Here is a 21,885-nt window from a genome sequence, read left to right as displayed (position 1 = left end):
TTTCCAGCATAATGAACAGCTGTTTTCTCTTTTTTACTGTTTCTCTCTTCTTTGCTTTGTTTTTCCCTCCTCTTTCTCTGCTTTTTCCCTTGCTGCCTGTAATCTCTGAGAACAGAGAAACACGATCTCAGAATGGTGTTGCCTTCCTCTAATCGGAGCCTAATTCCTTTATCACAGAGCTCAGAGATGGAGATTTTCAAAGGAGACAGAAAGGAAGATACTGACCATAATTAACATTTCTCTGCTTTGCAGAAAACAGGAATTATTCCAAGGTGTGGATTTCTTTTTAAGGGATGTTAGAATGAGAGTTGCTGGGAGGCAACCATGGATGAGTAGATACCCCAGCAGGCAGAACAAGAATTCAGAGGAAAGGAGGAGCGCCAAGCTGAGAGGTGAGAGGGTAAACCTTGAGGCAGGATTGAGGGGGCCCCACAACAAGGGCCAGAGCCAAGCTGGACCTCCTGCCAGGACAACGGGAAGCTCTGGGCCTCAGGGGAAGGGGACCTGAGGCCCTTTCTAGGTTTATCCTCGTTCACTTGAACTTTCGACCCTGCCCACCCCCAATTACACTGCCTTCGTTAAGATGGCCCTGTCTGACCCACATAGAAATCAGGGAAGAGTCCCATGTAGCCAGAGTGGAGGGCACTCCGGGGGAACAGCGGGAGACCAGGCTGATGCCGTGATTCAGGTGAACTCAGGGGGTTATCAAATGCTGTGCCTAAGAGCTGGGTGTTATTCTGAAGACAGCTGGGAGCCATTAAAGCCTGACAGTTTGGGTGTTGGTTTTGTTTTGGTTTTGTTTGTTTGTTTGTTTGTTTTTTGCATTTTGTTCTGTTGTCTTCTGTTACGTCATGTTCCTTGAACCGGAAGCCATGAGTGGATTTGCCTTTACAGGCAGGCAGGCCAGGTGAGAAACTGCCTCAGTCATTAATGGAGAGGATGGTGGCCTTGTCCCAGCCAACATCCGGGTTGGAGCAAAAGAGACAGATTCCATTAGGAGGCAGGAGGTGGAATGAATGCGACTTGGAGACCCAGACACAAGGAGGAGGCAAAAGAATCTGCTCATTCATTAGCGGTCACTGGGCACCCACTATGCGCCTGGCCCTATGCTGGGTGTCTCACCTCTGCTCCTCATCAGTGTGCCAGCCACTGAAAATGCTAAGTTTGGGCATCTCCAGTGATGAATCAGGGGTTTAGTGAGGTTGAGGATATGTCCAAAGTCCCCCTACTGAGCAGCAGGGCCTAAATGATACAGGGAATGTTTCTAAGAAGGAATCTCAGGCCTCAGTGACAGATGATAAGAGTGAGGTGAAAGAGGGAAGAAGAGAGACATGGCCGCTACCCTCCCCCTCCTCTAATCCCAGCCTTGGGGCCTTCTTATCCGAAGATCCCACCCCCACACATGTGATTGACCTCATTCCTAACAGCTGACCCCATCTGTGGTAAGAGCACTGGACACGGAGTCCAGGGGCCCAGGCTGGACTCCACCTCGATGCTTTCCTAGCTGGTCACCTTCAGTTCGTGTTCCTTCACCTCTGGGAGCTACAGTGTCCTCCTGAGTAATGTGAGGATAACAGTATCTTCTTGCCCACACTGCTGTGAGAATGAAAGGAAATCCACACTTACCAAGTCAACACAAACTGACGCAGGAGGGTCACTCGAGCCCAGGAGGTCGAGGCTGCAGGGAGCTAGGATCGTGCCACTGCCCGCCAGCCTGGGCAACAGGCCAGGCAATGCCCCCATGCACAGGTGCCAAGTCAGTTCACATGACGCCCTTAGATAATGTTGGATTTTACTAAATTCAGGCCTTCCAAGTTGTGGCACAGAACTGCACTTTCATAAACATTCATTACACGAATTAGTGTGTTAATTAATGGGTTTGAATTCTGTCTCTGACTGTCACGAGCTGTGTGACCCCCAGCTGGGGGCCTGCCCCCAGGACATCTCCGTTCCCTCCTCCGTTCATCTCTGTAAAGCATCGTCATTCGCTCTCTGAGTTCCAAATATAAAACACAGAGAAACAGACGCAGATTCAGACAGACACAAAGCCTGAAGGGCAGAAAGAGAAAGAAGCACGTCAGGGAGGAGCCAGGTGTCTCGCACTCCATGCGGCAGCATCAGAGCTAGAAAGGCACAGCCGTAGCTGCTCAGAGCACAGCACCACTAATTAAGCAGGGAACTTTAGGACATGGTGCTGGAGAAGGTTTTCATTCTCTCTCCTCTGAAGGTTGGGAGAAGGTTAGGAGGTGGGGGGTCCTGCAGGAGAATGGAGCCCAGGCCCCTCAGAGGTGGAGATGAGGATGGACAGGAGGAAGGAAGCATGGAGGGAAAGGGGAGGCTGAGACTAGCAGAGCGCACGTCTTGCCTGCACCATTATTGTGCCTGAGCCCTCCCACAAGCCTGGGGGATGTGGACTGCCGCCCCTCTGACAGGAGACACTGAGGCCTGAGTGGTGAGGAAACTGGTCCAGCCCCCGCAACCAGCGAGGGCAGAGCTATTTGGTCACCACAGGGACAGAGAAGCCATCGCTGCCCTTAGGGCCCCCAGTCCACTGAAGGACAGATGGTGGCAGCACTGTGGGATCTGATGGGGGAGACACAGGGGGTGTGGGAGCTACAGGGACCCCTAGCCCAACCTGGGGGTCAGGGAGCTCCCCAAGGAAGTGCTGCCTACACTGGGGCCTGGAAGAGAGCAGGGGTTAATTCTACCTGGAGGAGGAGAAGGGGAGGAGGATGTGCAAGGGAGGAGGAGGAAGAGGAAGAAGAGGAGAAGAGGGGGCCAGGTGCAGTGGCTCACACCTGTAATCCCAGCACTTTGGGAGGCTGAGGCAGACAGATCACGAGGTCAGGAGATGGAGACCATCCTGGTTAACATGGTGAAACCCCATCTCTACTAAAAATACAAAAAATTAGCCAGGCGAGGTGGCGGGCCCCTGTAGTCCCAGCTACTTGGGAGGCTGAGGCAGGAGAATGGCATGAACCCAGGGGGCAGAGCTTACAGTGAGCCGAGATCGCGCCACTGCACTCCAGCCTGGGCAACAGAGCCAGACTCCGTCTCAAAAAAAAAAGAAGAAGAAGAAGAAGAGGAGAAGAGAGGGAAGAGGAGGGAGAGGAGAAAGAAGAAGCAAGGAGGAGGAGGGGAGGAGGGAGAAGAGAGGAGGAAGAAAAAGAGGAAGAGAAGAGGAGAAGGAGAAAGAAGAGGAGAAAAGAAGGAGGAAAAGGAAGGAAGAGGAAGAGGAGGAGGAAAGGAGGAGGAATCAGGGAGGAAGAGGACAAAGGAGAAGAACAGGATGCAGTGGAGAGAACAGCAAGTTTCCTGGTGGCATCAATGGAGGTTTTCTCAATGAATGCATCTGCCAGTCGACTCCCACCCCTGCCTCTGCTCCTCCCAGCCCCCTGCCCAGGTGCCCTTCCTAGACCGTCTATGAGTCCAGTGTTGTCTCCACAGCCTGCCTCTTCAGGGGTGACTTGGGCTTCCCCAGAAAGCCTTCATACCTCTCTCCCCACTGCCTGCTTGGAGTGTCGGCTCCTCCAGTGAGATGTGCATTCCCGGGGCCCAAGACCAGCCTCATGGGACCCACCTCCAAGTGCGCAGCCCTGTGCTTCACAAGAAAAGACCCAAGGTTCAGCAGGACTAACTGGACTTAGCCCAGGCTTGGATCATTGGCAAGTCCTACCACCAATGTCTGCAGTCTCAGCTCCCCTTGATGTACAAACCCCCTTGTCCCTCCTGCATGGGGCCAGGGGAAGAGCAGGGACTTTGGGGTCAACCAGACCTGGGTTCAAATTCCCCTCCTGCCACTTAACAAGCTGAGTGGCCTGGGACAAGTCAGTCAGCCTCAGGAACTCAGACTCCCCTCCAGGACAGTGGGAGTGGCCATGTCCTTGTCGGGGGACAGCACAAGGGTTGATGGGGGCAGCCCTGGCACACAGTAAACCTCAGCGCCCACCAGTCCTGACAAAGCCCATCAAACGCTATAAGTTGCATCCAAGGCAGACAGAACCAAGAATCAAAGAAGCTTCTGCATGAACCCTTGATCAGAGCAGCCTCCAGTCCCCAGCCCCAATCATCAGAGGCCCCAGCCGGGCCTGGAGCCCACCTCAGCTCTACTTCTCCTAACATAATTTGTATGTTTTTTGTGAGGGTTATTCCACCCACTACATAGAATAAATCTTTCAGGATGTTTAAATTCCAACCTTTCTTGTAATTCCCCCAACATGTGAAGAGAGATGGTTGTGTTTCAGCAAAGGTCACACATAAAACATACGGTACTGGATGGGAAAGGAGGCGAGGGCAGGATTAAGAAGCAGTTGCCATCATTCATTAAGGGAAATCACAGCGCCTCCTTTCAAGGAGCGCTTGCTCTGCCAGGGCTGCAAAGCCCAGATGACTGCACTCTCCTCCCCGCCACCTCAGAAATGCGTAATTTAGAGCTCTAAGCTGCACTGCTTCTTACAGCAAGGGTGTGAAGCGTGTTTCCTGAGTGCTGCTTCCTCAGGCCCACGAGAGCCCTGCAGGGCAGGAGGATCATTACCCCCACTGCAGGGATGGAGACAGGTAGAGTGAGATGTGCAGGGACTCACCCAGGATCACACACAGCAGGAAGGGGTGGGCTGAACTTTGAACCCCAGTGTCTCCGGCTCTAAGGCCCTTTCTCCTTGCCCCCCCCGCTCTCCTGCTCCCTGAGAACACAGAGGATTACAGCAGGAAAGCTGAGCAGAGAAATTAGCCCAATCCAGGCAGACACTCCCCAGGCTTTGGATTCAACCCACTCCTCTGCTCATTTGCATGTATTTACATGCCAAGGCTCCAGAGGTCTCAAGTATAGGCAATAAAATCAATTAATTAGTGCAGCCGACCAGTGGGCACTTGGCTGCAGGATGCCCTCAGATCACTGTAACACACAGAATGGATTTTAGACAAGATTTGTCTCTTTGCCTCTTGGGTCAGCAGAGCCAGCCCTAAACTGGGCCCAGTCTCTACCACCAGCCTTTCTTGGTCAGAAGTGAGACGCTCAAGGAAAAAGGATGACTTAATTTTCTGGAATAAAGAGTCTCTGCTATTTTGTGCTTCCACCATAATATCCCTCTATAAAACCAGGGCCTCTCCTCTCTACAAACGTAGCAGAGGTAGACCCTTCTCCCACCCAGAGCCACCTGGATGCTCAGATAAGTCCTACCCCAAGCCCGGGGTGAAAGGACACCCCAGGCAGAGTGAGGGAAGGTGATATGGCCCAGGTCACATGGACACAACTGAGTGGTGGCAGGCTTCCCTCTGATGAGCAGCTCTGGTCACCTCTGGGGTCCGCTCATTAGTGCCCAATCCCTGAGAGATGTTGGAGGAGGAGGTGGTGGGGCACAGATCTGGAGCTCCTGGACCATGAGACCCAAATGCTATAATGCCCTAGATCCTACAATTTCAGCACCTTTAAGTGACATGGGAGTGATCACGTGTTTTCTACCAGCCATGTTCAGAGCGCCTTCTGGGGCCTGGTCTGTCTGCCCACAAGCTGGAAAAAGGCCGAACAGTGGGGTTGATCATGCCCGGATGTGTGTGTGAATTAATGCATTGACAAATGCAGGAACAAATGAACTGACGCCTGAATGAATGTATTAACAAATGGTGTGAATGGGTAAGAGCAAGAATGAACGAATGCACTGAACAAATGACAGTGTGAACTACTGGATGGAAGGAAGCAAGTCTGCCTGAGTGAACAAGACTAGATCATACCAGACATATGCCCATTATATTGCTTTATCAGAGAGGAAACGGGCACAGAGAAATTAGGAACTTGCCCAAGGTCACACGGCTAGTACGAGATCTAGCTGAGATTCCAACCAGGCAGTCTGGCCCCAGAGCCCACACTTCCAGCTCAGCCTTGGGCTGGTGCCAGGGCCAAGGCTGACCGAAGACTGAGCCTACCCACCTCACCCCCACCCACCCCCAGAGGACATTCAAAACAAACTAATAAAATCCAGCTCACACAGTCCCAGTGGTGCTTAGTTTCATCATCAAATCATTCCATCTTGTTGTTGGCTGGGATTTTGCTGGAAGCAGATCTTGCTTTTTCCGATGATTTTTTCCAGTGGTTTATAGTTTGCTCAACTTTCTGCATCTGTAGGGGCTGGAGGGATACCATGGAGGCTGGGCAGGCTACAGATGGCTTGCTCTAGGCAGGGCACCAAAAGGAGGAAATAAATGTCATTGTCAGAGAGTATGACAGCACACACCTTCCATAGCCACTTAGCCCTCAAAAGTCATTGTTTTGGCTAGAGAAAGAGTTTAATCTCTGCCTTGGTATTTACGTTACTTATTATACACTTGGCCCTTTGAGGTAAATGGGGATGGCAAGGGCTGTGGCCAGCAAGAGAGGGTGGGAATTCACATGGGGACAGATTTAGGTTCAGCAGTCACAGCTATGTCTGCTTAAAAGTGAGACAAGTTGCCCTGACAGGTAATGAGCACGCCATCCCTAGAAGTGTTTAAGTTATTACAAAACAGTGAAGAGAGGGCTTCCCAGATTACAGGAGGGAGTTGGACGAAGGTTATTATGTGATTCCAAGATTTCTATTTCAATTCTAAGTTTCTCTGAATGATTCCATGTTCAAAGGCTTTTGTAGAGATTCCTAAATTCTAACATTCTGTGGGCCTGTGAGTCCATGAAGGCATCTGTGATCCTGTAATTCCAGGATTCTGTATAAAGACAAGATGCTTAGACCCGGCAATTCAAAGATTGTACAAAAAAGCATCTTTGAGCATAAGAAAGATGTTCTAGTTCCAAGATTCTATGCAGCTCAGATGCTATGAATGGTACTAACATATCTGAAAATGCCCCAACTCTGACAGAAGTGAAGGTTGGAAGATCCAGTATCTTTAGAAGGTTTGGCTGTTCATCTCCAGGAACTTCAGCATGAAAGGATGGGTTTCCTGGAAGTTCTTGATTCCATTCTCCCCTCTCTTCCTCACCTGGCTCAACCTGGTCTCTCCCAGCAAGGACTCAGAGCCCTCGGGGTTCAAGGAAACATCAAAGAAGTCCTTACCTCCACCTGAGCCTGGTCCACCTGCCAGCAGAGATGGGCCCTCTGGGAAGGCCTTGGTCCTTGACACTACTCTACAAAACTGCTTTCTGGATTCTCCCAGACACCCTCCCCAGAACCCTCCCCCATCCTGGAGAAAGAGGGCTAGGATACCTCTTGGCTTCTCTCCTCCACCCTCTCCAGGCCCCAAACCCAGAGCAGTGAGTGTGGGCCGTATCACTGCTGCCACTGGGATCTTCTCAATAGGGGTGTCACCTGTGATGGTTAGGTCATTCCAGAGACTCCTGCATCCAACTCCACATGTCGAGTGGGTTAAATGGGTCTTGAAGCCCCAGGTAACAAAATTTGTTAGAAAAAACTCTAGGTAGATGTGGTCTTAGCTGAACACACTTCAGGGTTTTTTCCTCTAGTATTCATTATGAGGATGGTAGGGACGCAGAATTTGCCAAGTGGAATTTTTCTAGTGTTTTTCACTCAGGATAAGCAGCTTCGGGAGCGAGAAGCCCCCTGTCGTTTCGAGTCTGTTTATTCTTCTGATGGACTCGCCCTGCCCCGCTGTGGAGGTCTTCTCCCGTATTTCCCCATTTAATTGGTTGTATTCTCAGTGGGCTCTGAGCAACCGCTGTCCTGCCAGGGTCAGCTCGGGTTTCTCTATAAAGGGATTTTATTCCGGACAGGAGAGAAATGGGAGAATAGGCAGGGAGGGGCTGGAATTCTGGAGGAGGCTGGATCTGCACTGAGCTCCCCAGGTATCTTAAGACAGCCTCCTCCCCCAGCCCCACCCTCACCCTAACCTCAGCAGCTCTTCAGCAGGCAGGCTGGGGTCCCAGGGCCATCTGCCACAGAGCAGAAACCACAGCCTAGAGCCAGGCAAATTTGGCTGTGGGGACTCCCATCTCGGTGACTCAGGGATCTCCCCTGAAACAGTCCCCAGCTAGCCTGGCCTGAGCCCCTGTGAGCTGGCAGGGAAGGCTCTGACCAGGGAAGGTGGTGTAGAGGCTTCCACAGGCTGTACAGATCCAGCTCTCAGCTCGGATAGTTCCAGACTTTCCAGCCTGTGGCTTAGGGGCTTGACAGGTCTGTACACTGGCTCTCCTGGACCCAAAGGGCCTCTGCTCCCACCCTCCAGCTGTTTAATGTCTGTTGCGCCTCAGGGACCTCGGCTATCATGTTCATTGCTAAATAGCCAGGGACTAGCCCAGAGCTCCTACTCTCTCCAATGCAGTGCTACTTAAAAGGAAGCCACAACCAGCCCCAAGCTGGAGTCTCTGGCAGCCTGGTGGGAGCTGTTTGGGACAGGGGCCCTTCCCAGACAGCTGGGTTCACTGCCAGATCCAGGCATTGAGTGACACTTTCAGGAAACCAAGTGGGACTGAGCCAGCAGCAGTATGACTCACTATGGGAGGCTTGAGGAAGGGACCTCTTGAGGCCTAAGCCACAAACAGACCTTCCAGGCCACAAGTGGGCCCAGAGACAGCTGGTTCCCAGCCACCAGGGACTCACTTGGCCAGACAGGAAAGAGGCAGCGAGGGATCCCAGGGACCTGTCCCTTGAGTACAAGCACACCCTCCTCCACCACCCAGCAGCATCCCCCACCATAACACACTCAGCCCCACTCACCCACCCAGCCCAGCAAGCCTGCCAGGAGAGTGGAGGCAAGTTCTGGGCTGCGCTTCCCAGCCTGGAGGAGAGGAACAGGGTGACTGGCAGGTTAACTCCTCCACAGCCCTGGGTGCAGAGGCCTCGGCGTGGGAGGAGAAGGGGAGTCTCTTGGGACCAGGTGGAGGGCACCTGTCAATCAAGGGCACCTATCAATCCGCTACCTACAGCCCCGGGGCCTGGTTGGCCAGACATCTCTCCAAGTCACTTACCCAGCTGTCTCTGGTCAGACTTGAAAGAAGGGAAGCCCCTCACCCACCCTGGCCAAGGCAGGACAGGCCTTCAGCTCAAGGCCCAGAGAGCAGCCCACGGCCTCAGTGTGGAGAGAAGCCTTGTGCGGCCAGGGGCTCAGGGGGCAGATGAGAACAAGCAGATTCATCACACTCTGGTCTGTTTTCCACTTCCCTGCCCTGAGCCAAGGCAGCTGCTATAGTAACCGCACAGATGTGGTGACACGGGCAGCTCTCGGCACAGCTGAGGGGGCATCTCAGACCCCAGAGCCTGCAGGGTCCCAGGCGGACTCGCGGAAAGAAACTAGGGCCTTGAGGGCCTGAGGGAGGAGTGTCCTGGAAGAGAAGGAGGAGAGGAGGGAGAGAGGGAGGGAGGTTGGGTCTTGAGCCCCCACTCCCCACCATACCCTATAATGGGCACTCCACACACTCTGTCTTAGGTAATCCTCACAACAGCCCTAGGAACTTCTATTAATGTCCCCATTTTTCAGATGAGAAAACTGACTGCCTGAGATGACATGGCATGCCCAAGTCTCTAGCTGTTCAGTGGCAAAGCCAGGATTCCCACCCAGGCCTATCCAACTCCAAAGCATGTGACTTTCCTTGTGTCTCAGTCAACAAAGACATGAAATAACCAACAGTTACAGACTCTATCCGACACCGAGTACGGGGCTCAGGGCCATGGGTGTAAGTTGCAGGAAGGACTCTGGACTGAAAGTGGGGAAACTGAGGCTCAAACCACGGTGTTGCACTTCCTAGATGCATGGCCTTGGGCATCTCTCAGCCTCAGTTTCTTATCTGTACAATGGGAGGGATGACCTCATCTGTGGGGTGGTATGAGGGTTAAAATGAGACCTGTGTGATGGCATACAGTGGGCCATCAACGAATATAAGCTGAGGCAGGATCTGAGGCTGTGCTGAGCTCTGAGCTCTCTGCTGTGACCCCTTCCTCACCTGGGGATTTCCTGGCTCCTGACTCCTGACTGTTTTGTGCATCCAGCCACCCATCCTTCCATCCCTCTATCCATCCCTCCATCCATCCTTTTATCCATCCATCCATCCATCTATCCATCTATCCATCCATGCTTCCATCCATCCCTCCATCTAGCCATCCATCCCTCCATTCATCCCTTCATGCATCCATCCATCCATCCATCCATCTATCCATACATCCTTCCATCCATCCATCCATTCATCCTTCCACCTATGATCCATCCCTCCATCCACATATCCATCCATCCATCCCTCTATCCATCCATCCCTTCATCAATCCGTCCATCCCTCCATCCATTCATCCATCCTTCCATCCATCCCTCCATCCATCCATCCTTCCATCCACCTATCCATCCATTCCTCCATCCACATATCCGTCCATCCATCCATTCCTCTATTTATCCATCCATCCATCCTCTTGTTGATTTCTTCAGCTCTAATCTAGAACCACTCATCCCTGGAGGGAGACACCAGGATCAACAAGACACTGTCGCTGACATCCAAAGGCCCTTTCAGCCTAGTGAGTGCAGCAACAGGCAGAGGGATGACTGGGGTTCCGGCCTGAACAGAGGTCTAAGGAAATTGGTGGTCCTTCCATCCATCACCCACTCTCCCTTCTGCAGGAGTCCTGGGGGAAACACAGGGAGGGCACCAACCTGAAGAGGAAGTCAGGAAGGGCTGCAAGAGAGAGTGGCTAAGTTCATCTCCAGACTCAACAGAGCAGGAAGAGCATTCCAGGCACAGCATGTACAAAGGAACGGAGGTGCAGAAGAACCTGGCTGATCTGAGGAAGGGCAGGCAGCTCAGCATGGCTGGACCCAGGCGCAGCATGTAGGTAATGGGGAGGGGATGGAGAGAGCAGGGAGAGGACACAGCCTGAAAGGAAGCAGGGTCAGGCTGGGAAGCCTTGAGTTCCAGGCCAAGGAGATTAAACTTGACCCAACAGAAAATTAAAAGCCACAGACAGTTCTTGAGCTGGGGCATGACAGGATAAAATTCACATATTTGAGAGCACTCTCTGGCAGCAGTCAGCAGGAAGAGTTTCGGGAGAAACAGGAGTGAGGGGGCCAGCCGGGAAGCTGGTGCACCTCCCAGGCCCAGCACTTTAGGGCAGTCTGCTCATGGCAGGTTTCCTGGCACCCCTCCACCTGCACCTACAGGGATACCCATAGAATTCAATAGCTCAGGCTCAAGCATCAAGTGGGGGCCTGGCTGGGCAGTGGCCCACAGTCAGTCCAACTGGAGCTCAGCCCATGACTCAACACAAAAGTGCACACTGCACATCCCCCGCAATGGCCCAAGGGATTCCTGGAGTTACTCCTGGGCGGCTGTCAGCCCGCGAGGCCTCATCACCAGGACATGTGCTCTACCTCCCCTGTGGCAGGTCCGCAAGGGGACAATTCTCTCTCTCTCCTGTCCCTAGGTTTCCCTCCCCCATCTCCTATCTTTCTCAGCTGGTGACATGGCTTCCTGGTATCCAGAGAAAATCCAAGTCTCACAATAAGAACTTGCTAGATTTCCTGACGACAAATATCCAAACTCCTGGCACTCACAAGGCCCTCCCCTTCCTCCTCCTGAAGATGAAGACTGTCCCCTCCTGCTGTCTGGGGATCCAGCCTGCTCTGACCAGCCCCGCCTACCCACTGCCTGGATCTGTCCGGGGTGGTGGGGACATGTTTAATCTCTCTACCTGTCTATACTCATCCCTGTCTCCATGCCCCGTCTCTTCAGCACTGAATCATATTCAAGTCTATCATCCCACAACAAACCTGAACCTGACATCTCCTCCGAGCTATTACCCTCTCACTTTCTCACTTTCCCTTCACTGCCCAACTTCCCGAACCAGCCATCTTTCTTGCCTGGTCTTCACACACACTCTGCCCACCTCAGTCCCCATGCTGTCCCCAAGACTTTGCTCTTGTAAGGCTGCACTCATCTCCTGGAAGGACCAGGCAGTGGGCACCATTGGTCCATGCTTAGCCCCGGGGCAACACTCAGCCTGTGCCTACTCCTCCTCCTCCTCCCTCCTCTTGGTCCTTGGGACCCTGTCTATTTTCCTCTTATCCCCCTGGCCACTCCTTGGGCTCCCTTGCTGGTCCTTCTTGCTGTCCCTGAAATGTAGGGGTCCTGGGGCTCTGTTCCAGGTCCTCTTCCCTGATCTTCCTCTCAACTCCTCCCCCTCAGGGCTCATCACTCCCTGAAGCTTCAGTCATCTACATATTTGCCAATGACCCCCAAACCTTCACCTGCAGCTCAGGACCTGCTTCCCCTGCCCCCTGGACACTCATGGGGTATCCACCAATACAGCCACATCTAGAATCTCACCTAACCCCAAACCTACTTCTCTATATGAGGACTTTAGTGAGGGTGCCTGGGAGCCCCCCTCCACTTTCCCATCACTCATCACTGAGGCTAAGACTGAAACCCCCAAATATCTTCAAACTGCCCATTTCTCCCAAGCCTGCAGCCACTATCCTACTCAGAGCCCCATGGCCTCTAGCCTGCATTACAGCCTCCACCTCCTGACTGACGCCTTCCCGTCTCAGTCCTGTCCGCACCCACATGGTGGTCACAGGGACTTTCAGACCCAAATCTGCTCATATGCCTTCCCACTTATACCCTACATGCAACTGTCACACTTAGGATGTCAACTCTACACTCCACACTCACTCTACCCTAATCCAAGCAGCCATATTAATTAGCTTCAGGCCCATCTCACCACCCATCGGCACCTCCCAGGTAAAGCTAAGCCTCCACTTAGCCCCCTGACACCCCCTTCACTTGGGGCATCTGAGCCAGTACTGGCAAGACCAGGAAGAGTTCCCTTCACCCATGAACTCCTCCTGGTCTTACAGGTTCCGGCTCAGATGCCCCTTCCTCCAGGCAGGTTTCCCTGATTTTTGCCAGGGGCACCCACAGCAGCCTGTGCTCCCCTTCATAGCCATCCTTACACCTCATGGTGACATGTGCTCAACACCAGTTTCTCTGCTCAACTAAAGCACCATGCTGGCAAAAACTTTGGGTGTCTCGTCCAGCTCCACCATACTGGCACATAGTAGATGCTCGGTTGCCATTTAGTGGATGCATGGATGCATGGATGCACGGATAGATGGATGGATAGATGATGAATAAATGGATGGATGGATGATGAATAGATGGATGGAAGAACTGATGGTGGATGATGGATGATGGATGGATGATGGATGGTGGATAGATGGGTGGATGATGAATGATGGATTGATGGATAGATGATGGATGATGGATGGATGAATTGATGGATGGATAATGGATGATAGATGGACATGGATGGGTGGGTAGATGAATGTGACTTACCAAATGTTCTATTAATATTTGTTGATTTTTTTTTTCAGTCGGAGTCTAGCTCCGTTGCCCAGGCTGGAGTGCAGTGGCATGATCTCAGCTCAGTGCAAGCTCTGCCTCCCAGGTTCCCACCATTCTCCTGCCTCAGCCTCCCGAGTAGCTGGGACTACAGGCGCCCACCACCACGCCTGGCTAATTTTTTGTATTTTTAGTAGAGACGGGGTTTCACCGTGTTAGCCAGGATGGTCTCAATCTCCTGACCTCCCGATCCGCCCGCCTCAGCCTCCCAAAGTGCTGGGATTACAGGCGTGAGCCACCACGCCCAGCCTAATATTTGTCAACTTAAATTTACATTTCGGTGCTACATAGCTCCCATGTTGTGAGTGGACATGTTGGATAGCTTCAGGGTATCTAAGAACCTCATAAATAATGATGATTAGCATAGGTAGGATGAAATTTTGGCTTAATTGCCAGACTACATATCTGACAATCAGAGCAGGGTCAGACCCCCAGAGATTATGCCAAACCTGTCCCCACCAGAACAACAGATCTTTCCCCTGTGGAGGACAAAATCTCAGAGGATAAAGCCCTACTACATTCCAGGACTTGACCTGCCTCTCGTTGGTTCTCCTCACAGTCACCCCCATGAAGTCAGCCTTGTGGTGTCAGCCTACCATCAAGGACACGGTGGTTCCAAGAAGCTGTCACCACTGGGTGACACACCAAAGCCTGCCTGGCCCAGGGCTATGAAGTTTGAGGAGGAGGCCCTGAGTAGGGACGGCCCTCATGGAGCTCTGCTGCAGATTGGGGTGGCAAGCTCTTGGCCCCTTCCCCTCTAAAAGCCATCAGTCACCTCACCCAGAGTAAAGCTCCTGAGGATAATGGCAGTGCCAATGCTGATAATAATCATAATGATAACACCAACCTCCTCTGCCCTGGCTGGGCCGACCCTGTGCCACACTTCTGCCAGCACGCCACCCTCCTCATCTCACCAACCCTCGCCACAACCCTGCGAGCTGTTACTGCTCATCCCATATCACAGATGAGGAAACTGAGGCTCACAGAGGTGCAGAGACCTGCCCGAGGCCCCTCAGCCCCAGGCAGAGCCAGGCTGGCCCTGGGTGTCTGACTCTGGGCTTCAGAGGCCTCGTCCACATCCCTCACACTTGAGCAGCTTCTCTGACACTTTCATGCTTTTTGCTGTCCTCTCCCCCTGTACAATGTTGACTCAATCGTCCCTTTAATCCCACTTGAAATAGGCCCTCTGTTTTCCATTTGTCTCACCCTGAGCAACGATATGCATGAAATCAAGTCTTCAATCCACTAATTGCTGGGTGGGTTTTTTCCTGATACTATTAAAATACATAAATGACTGGGAAACTATGAAATATAAAATGTTTGTACACCCACAACCCATGGTCACCTTGTATCCCATTGAGTTCACCTCCATCCCTGGGTGACTCTGACTGCTGTTGGAGAGGCGGCAGGACCCAGAAGGACACAGCATCCTAAGTGGATGTGGCCCGGCCTCTCCCAGCCCAGCCCAGCCCAGCCCAGCCTAGCCCAGGGCAGCCCAGGGCAGGGCCGGTTCTTCTCCCTCCTGGAAAGGCCCCACCCACGCCTGCTGCTCCCAGGCTGGGCGTGGACAAAGGAAACTCTGTGGCAACTGGAGGGGGCTCAGCTGACCATGGGCTCTGTGAGGGAAGGCCCATTCCGGGCGAGTTGTGGGGGATTGGAGGGCTGTGATGGACCCAAGGGCCCCTGAGAATGGGATGCACGTTGCGGTGCTCACCACACGCACTCCCCAATACTCCTAACTCCTGGAAAAAGCCCCAGGCATGGGACGGAATTCTCACTTTGCACCACTCACAGGAGAGTGGCTGAAAGGCACTTGCAGTCCTCAGGCGAAGGAATTCTGCCAGGAACGAGGTCAGGAGACTGCAAGGGAAAATCTGATACCAAGAAGAAGGGAAAATCCTTCTCGAATTGTGGCAACCTGCCTAAGCAACCACTGCACCAGCCATGGGAGGAGGAAGACGGCAGGCAGACAGGCCTCCAGGCAGGAGTGGAGGCTACCGGACTGGGAAGGGGGTCTGTTCCAGCCTGTTCTGTAGCTGAGACTTGGCCACAGTGCAGCAGGTCCACAAATAAAGCCAGCAGGGGCAAGACCCCAACCCGTGAACCAGAGGTGCCCCAGAGAACACCTGAGGCAACAAAGGGGTTTCCCCATGGAGGAAGGAACACCTAGGGGCCATGTGGGGCAGACAGGCCTGGGTCCCAGTGCCAGGTCCGATCTGCTGCTGCAGGTTCATCTGTCCTCTCAGCCTTGCTTTCCCCCACTGTGAACATGGAGTAGTCCTGAAACCAGCCCAATTGTCTGTTAGAACAATGTTTTTGTTTCTTTTGAATAGACATAGAATTGACCCTCCCAGTCTTAAAACTTGAGAAAGTTACAATTGTCTTATCTAAGTTCCTTTCTCAGGAAACCAACCATCAGGGCCCCCAGATAGTATCAAGGAGCTGAAAGTCACGGGTCACTGCATCAGGACAATGAGATGCCAGACCCCTCACCCATCATGATGGTCTCACTGACCACCTGCTTCCTGTTGACCAGTTTCTCTTCCTTATCCCTCCCTAATTCTTATTCTCCTGCATGTAGGTACATTTCTTCCCCGCTATTGAAACCCTTGACTTTAGTTGGTCGTGACAGATTTGAGACTAATCTCCCATCTCCCATCTCCCATCTCCTTGGCTACAGCACCCAATTAAAGCCTTCTTCCCCAACAGTACTCATTGTCTCAGTGATTGACTTTCTGCGCAGTGAGCAGCAGGACCTAGACCGCAGGCATTTCAGTAACAGCCTTACCTCCCGCAAGAGGTGTGAGGAATAAAAGAAGTTAGTCTTTTCTTGGAACAATGCTTGGCTCGTGATAAGCACTAATACATGTTGGCTGTTTATAAATTTATATTTACTAATTACTAGTTAGGAAATATAATACACCACAAGTATGCTATTATAAAATAACATACATATTTTATATTTATATTTATATTTCTTTTTTTTTTTGAGATGGGGTCTCGATCTGTCGCCCAGGCTGGAGTGCAGTGGCGCAATCTCAGCTCACTGCAACCTCCGACTCCCAGGTTCAAGTGATTCTCTTGCCTGTTTATTCTGTAATATACAAGTATTATATATAAGTATATATACTTGAATAGTATCTACTCTGTAGATACTATACTATAAATCACCACTTATAAATTATTTACTATTACTACCACGGAAGGGCTGTGGGAAGCAAGGAGAGCAGGTTCATGCTTTCCCTCATTCACTCACTACGTATCTGTATCAAGCCCCTGGGGAGCAAAGCTGCCTCAATCTGAGGAGAGGCTAAGTGCGACACAGCGAACACTGGCTGGCAGAGTTCCCACAGCGGGTGCTGGAGTGTCAGCTCAGTCCACATGGACAAAATGCCTTCTGAGTGCCTGACACAGCCAGCGGTGCCATCAGTGGAACAGAGCTCAGAGAGGGGCAGAGACTTCCTGAGGTCACTCAGGGCCTCAGTTTAGAGACACATGTCACACCCAGGTCTGGGCACAGTCCCCTGAAGACTCCTTAAATCACAGTGCTGGGACTTTGCATTCGAAAGCCTCCTCAGGACAGCAGTCTGCGCTGGGGAAACGCAGAGGGAACTCCAGTTTCCAAGAAGAATCGGTGGGGGGACCTTCAACCTCCCCCGAATCTCTGAAAATCAGGCACCCAGCATGGAGCCAGGAGCTTGGCCCTGCCCCATGGATGGCCTGGCTTGCTGGCCACACAGTGATAATCAGGCCCCATGCCCTGTGCTGAATAAGCCCCTCTGCTCCCTGAGTGCCCCCACCCCACCGCAGCTGCTCTCCCGCCCCACCCCCCCACATGCCCACCACCACCCACCTTCACATCACTCTCTGGACACTCCCTGGACCGTCCCCCGACTCCCCCTGACAGCAGACTCCCCATCACCCTCATGGACAGGGCAGCTGCTCTCACAAGGAAGGGGAAGGACAGAGAGAAGCCACATGAGACACCCTACACCCTGGAGGGGCGATGGGAAGGGAGACGCTTTGACCTGGTGTAGGTTTTCCAAGAGGGAGGAAAGATAGCTCTGAATTTGGAGGAGAGGCGGCCTCCTTGAAGCCCTGGTGTGAACCTGTGATCTGAGCCTCGAGCCTGGGCCCAGACCCTGCGCTGCTGTCGCCACAAAGGTGCAGCTTCCTCTTGAACAGCAAAGGCGCCCGGCCCGTGCTCGGTGCTTTGCAAACATCCCCTAGGCTCACAGTCTCCCCCAGCGAGGGGAAATCATTCTCGCCATCTCCCAGAGGAGCAAACTGAGCCCCAGAGCTGCAGTCACATGACCATGGCCACAGGGCACGGCAGGGACAGAGCACACTCATGCCAGGGCTTTGGATGGCAGAGTCCGTGGTCTCTCCAAGGTGCCTGTGGTCTCTCCAAGCTCTCTTCGACACCTCTGTTTGGTGTCTGTACTATCCCCCTCCCCCACCAGGCTGCAGCTATTTTTGGCTTGAAGACACTTACATTCTGACTTGGGGACAAAGGACTCAGCAATTTGCCCATAGGAATGAGGGAGGGTAGGGCACAGGAAAATACCTCCTTGGTGTGCTCCTGCCTGACCCCCACTGTACCCTAATGCTCCAGATCTGAGCTGCCACCCCCTGCTCCAGCAAAGCCTCTGGACATGCCCCTTCAGGGCATCTCAGAGTGAGTGATGGGATAGCAAGGCGGGCTGCAGTTGGGGAAGATATAACCGTCCCCATGAGAGAAGTCACCACTCCCTCAGGTGCCTTTGGGAGGGAGTTTGGGAAGGAGGGGATTACAGAGATTAGATTAAGTGCGACAGGTGCCACAGTGACAGGGACTAGCCCAGCTCACAGCAACGAAGCCTGAGCCCCATCCCCCAGCAGGGCCTGGTCACCCCATTCCTGGGCCAATGGTGCCATCCTGTGGCCAGATTCCTCCCTAGCAGCCTCAAAGCCAGCCATTCTGGCCCCATTCAAATCACATAATTCCATTGCAGTCATCATTTTACTATGTGTATGAAAACATCCTGTTGTACACCTTCACTATAGACAAGACAAAATAAAGAAGGAACAAATAAATTTAAAAAAATTTTTTTCAATCTGTAATTCCAAGGTCCAAGGCAGTCCCTGAAATGATTTTGCCCCGTGTCAGGAGTCCATTTCACAGACGGGCAAACAGGCTCAGAAAGTATCAGCCAAGGCACAGTAAAGGGTGAACTTCGGAGTCCAACAAGCTCGGCTTCAAATCCCAGTTCCACTATGCCATGACTCAGGTGAGTCTCTTCCCGTCTCCAAGCCCGTGTGTCATCTGTAAAATGGAGCTGATAGCCATACTGGCTTCACCTCGTGCTTGTGAACTGTTAAATAGCACGCCAGTCTTTGCCATCATGATTGTGTAGGAATGTCCACCTCTCTGACTCCAGGCCGCACCCCACACTGTGCACAAGCTCAGAATCAAGTCTGAAACCAGAGGCCTTGGCCATGTTCACACTGGGCTCCCCCAGGGCGAAGGCCAGGGCACCACCCCCACCACCACCCCACCCCCCTGCCAAATATGGCTTCACTGTATGTTGTTCCTCAGCACGGCTGTGTCTGCAACGCTCCCACACTTCCTTGGCCCCTTCCTTCGTAGTCAGGTTCCTGTGAGAAAGCAGGGTCATGATTGCAGAAACAGACAACCTGCTCGTTGCTGGGGCCCCGGGACCTGAGCCAGTGCCTGGCACAGAGCAGGTGCTCAGTAAATCATTGTTGGATGAGTAAATCAATGAATGATTTACTTTTGGTCCCCTCTTTCACATGCAATTACACCATTATTCCTTTTTAACATCATATTCAGTTGTCAATGCACGGCTGTACTCTGTCAGCTCAGTTAGCACTGTGACTGAGAGCACCTGACTCAGGAGTCTGTGAGATCTGTTTAGTCCCAGTTCTATCACTCACTAGATGAGGCACACTGACATGCTACTGAAACCCTCCATGCCTCAGTTTCCTCATCTGTAAAATGGAATGATAAATAGTAAGTCCTTCATAAGATCACAGTGAGAAGTAATCAAATCGAGGTCTAGTCTATGAAAAATGCCCAAAGCGGTGCCTGGCACATAGTAGGTGCTCAATAAACACTGACCCTTATTACTGGTAACTGCATTTGGCCTCGACATCTCCAACTCTTTCTAGCATCTTCCCCCATTTGTGTCTTACCCTGTCCCTTGCTCGTTAGCCCTTCCCCCATCATAATCACAGAGCAGGGAGAGCTCACTGCAGAAGACGGGGTTCAGCCTCTGAAGCACAACAATCCTCAGTTCAAATCCTGTTTGAGCAGCTTCTTGCTGTGCAGTTTTGGACAATCTATCTGACCTTTCCAAACTTGTTACTCCTCAGTGAGCAAGAACAGCAATGTGCACTCAGTGCAATATTTGCCATCAATAAAGGGAGGCTGTCATTTTATTACTATCATTGCTCAGGTGTTCCAGTCCCATCTGTATCTGTTGCACTGAACAGACCGGAAGCCTTTTGAGATCAAGGACAGTAACTAGTTGATCACTGTCTCCCTGTCGTCAGCACATGTCTTGTGCCCTGCACACAGCAGGTTCTCAGGAAGAATTTGGAGAATTAAAAAACCACCTGAGGCTTCTCAATCTGACTGCCATGGCAATGCCTGGGACTCTTGGAGCACCATGGGGTGAGCAAGACCCAAGTGGAGAGATATCTATACCCCCTTACCCTAGTCCTCACCCTGTTTCACAGCCTAGAAAGTGCCACCCTTTCAGGACCTCCAGCCCTGGGAGTTCTATCTTGCACAAGTGACTTTAGCTCTCTGTGCCTGTCTCTCCATCTTCACAATGGGAGTATTGATGGCAACGTCATATAGTTCTACGTTTCTAGAAGGCAGCCTCTGTGAGATCACAGTAAGATGAAGTGAGACGGAAGTAAACAGCAGCCAGACCATACAGCACTTAAGGTGTCAGGCTATGTTTGAATTTTATTCAGGAGGCAGTAGGGAGCCAAAGAAGGTTCTTGGGCAGAGGTCTGATCAGATGGGCACGGTAAGATCATCACTCTGGTATCAGTGTGCAGAATGGACTAAAGAACAAGAGCCCAAAGGCAGGAAGGCCAGTTAACCAGTGATGGCCCCAACCTGTGGAGAAAGGAATAGGGCCCCCTTTCACCATGGTAAGCCTGAACCTCGGAGAGGTCGTGTTCTGGAAAGAGCCCTGATCTGGAAGGCAGAGACTTCAGGGTTTAAATCTCAGCCCAGCCACTTCCTGTCCACATGACACTTTACATCTGGCAGCCCTGGTGTCCCCATCTGTGAAATAAGTTTATTAAAAGGATCACTGAGAAGTATGAATTGGAAATTGTGTGTATATATATCACCCAGCACATAATCATCCAAAAATGGTAACTCAATAGGTGACCCAAACTTGATTCTGACCCCAAATACTCCAAAGCTGCCACGCCCCCAAGAGCAGAGTAGTCCCCTCCCCTTGTCAATATACTTTGATGCCAACCAGGGTTGAGTAGCAGGGCGCCCAACCCCCGGCCTCACAGCCCGCTCTGAAGAGGATGCAGGCCCAGCCGAAGGTATCAGGAAGTCCCTGAGCAGCTCCTGTCTACTCCTGGATTAATTGCATTCACATCTGGAACAGATGGAGCACTGGGACTCTTCACCCCCGCCCCCTTTTTTCAAAGAGCACTGGTCCAGGAGAAAACCATGTAATTAAAAGAGGAGAAATGCAAAACAATCCCCTTAGCAGACTATGCCATCTTCTCTCCCTTGCAAATCCATTAATGAACTATAATTGCAAAGACAAACCCCTTATTGAAACCTGGTAACCAATGCACTACAGGGCCAAGAGACTCCCATTGTAGCCCAAGGCCTGAGGAAAGAAAGAAAAGAACAATCCTAATTAGTTTAGTCCTGTTTATTTACACAAAATTCAAAAAAAACAAAATTACAGGTTACAAAGTAACTTGTTATCTGTCAGTAGACCATGGCTGCCCGAGGGAGATGCTGGTTTTCGTTTACAACCTTCTGTTAATCAAACCTAGAGCAGAGAGGGATGTGGGAGGTCCATGGAGAAGACGGATTTCAAGAGGACCTGGAGTAGCCGTGGGGAAAACTGCAATGAGTTACGGGCAAGAGTTTGGGATTGAAAGACCCCAAGAAGCTGGTCCCTGCCTTCCTCAGAGCCTGGTAACAAGGTCCTGCCACTACACCACCCGCCGGGCAGGGAAGAACGAGGTCCTATTCCCAGGCAGGGCTTCCACCCCATCTCTGTCTCCACTCATCAGGGACATCTGTGGCTTCTGCCCACCAGTTCCCAGGCCATGGTGTCTGCTAATGACCCCCTCCTCCTCCTTGGAGACACACTGCTGAGCCTTCTCAGTCCGTATCAACATGGCTGCCTTTCCCCCACCCCACCTGTGTGGGGAGAGGGAGTGGATAATCTCAGAAGAAAGGAAGAATGGGCAGAGTCACTCCTACCCCAGGGATGGGCAGAGAGAAAGGGCTTGGTGAACCGTGTAGGACTTGGAGTCAGGTCACAGGGGCGAGAGTGGCTGTGTCCCGG

This window comes from Chlorocebus sabaeus, chromosome 20, assembly GCF_047675955.1.
Source record: "Chlorocebus sabaeus isolate Y175 chromosome 20, mChlSab1.0.hap1, whole genome shotgun sequence".
Classification (NCBI taxonomy): Eukaryota; Metazoa; Chordata; class Mammalia; order Primates; family Cercopithecidae; genus Chlorocebus; species Chlorocebus sabaeus.
This window is presented reverse-complemented; position numbering follows the sequence as displayed.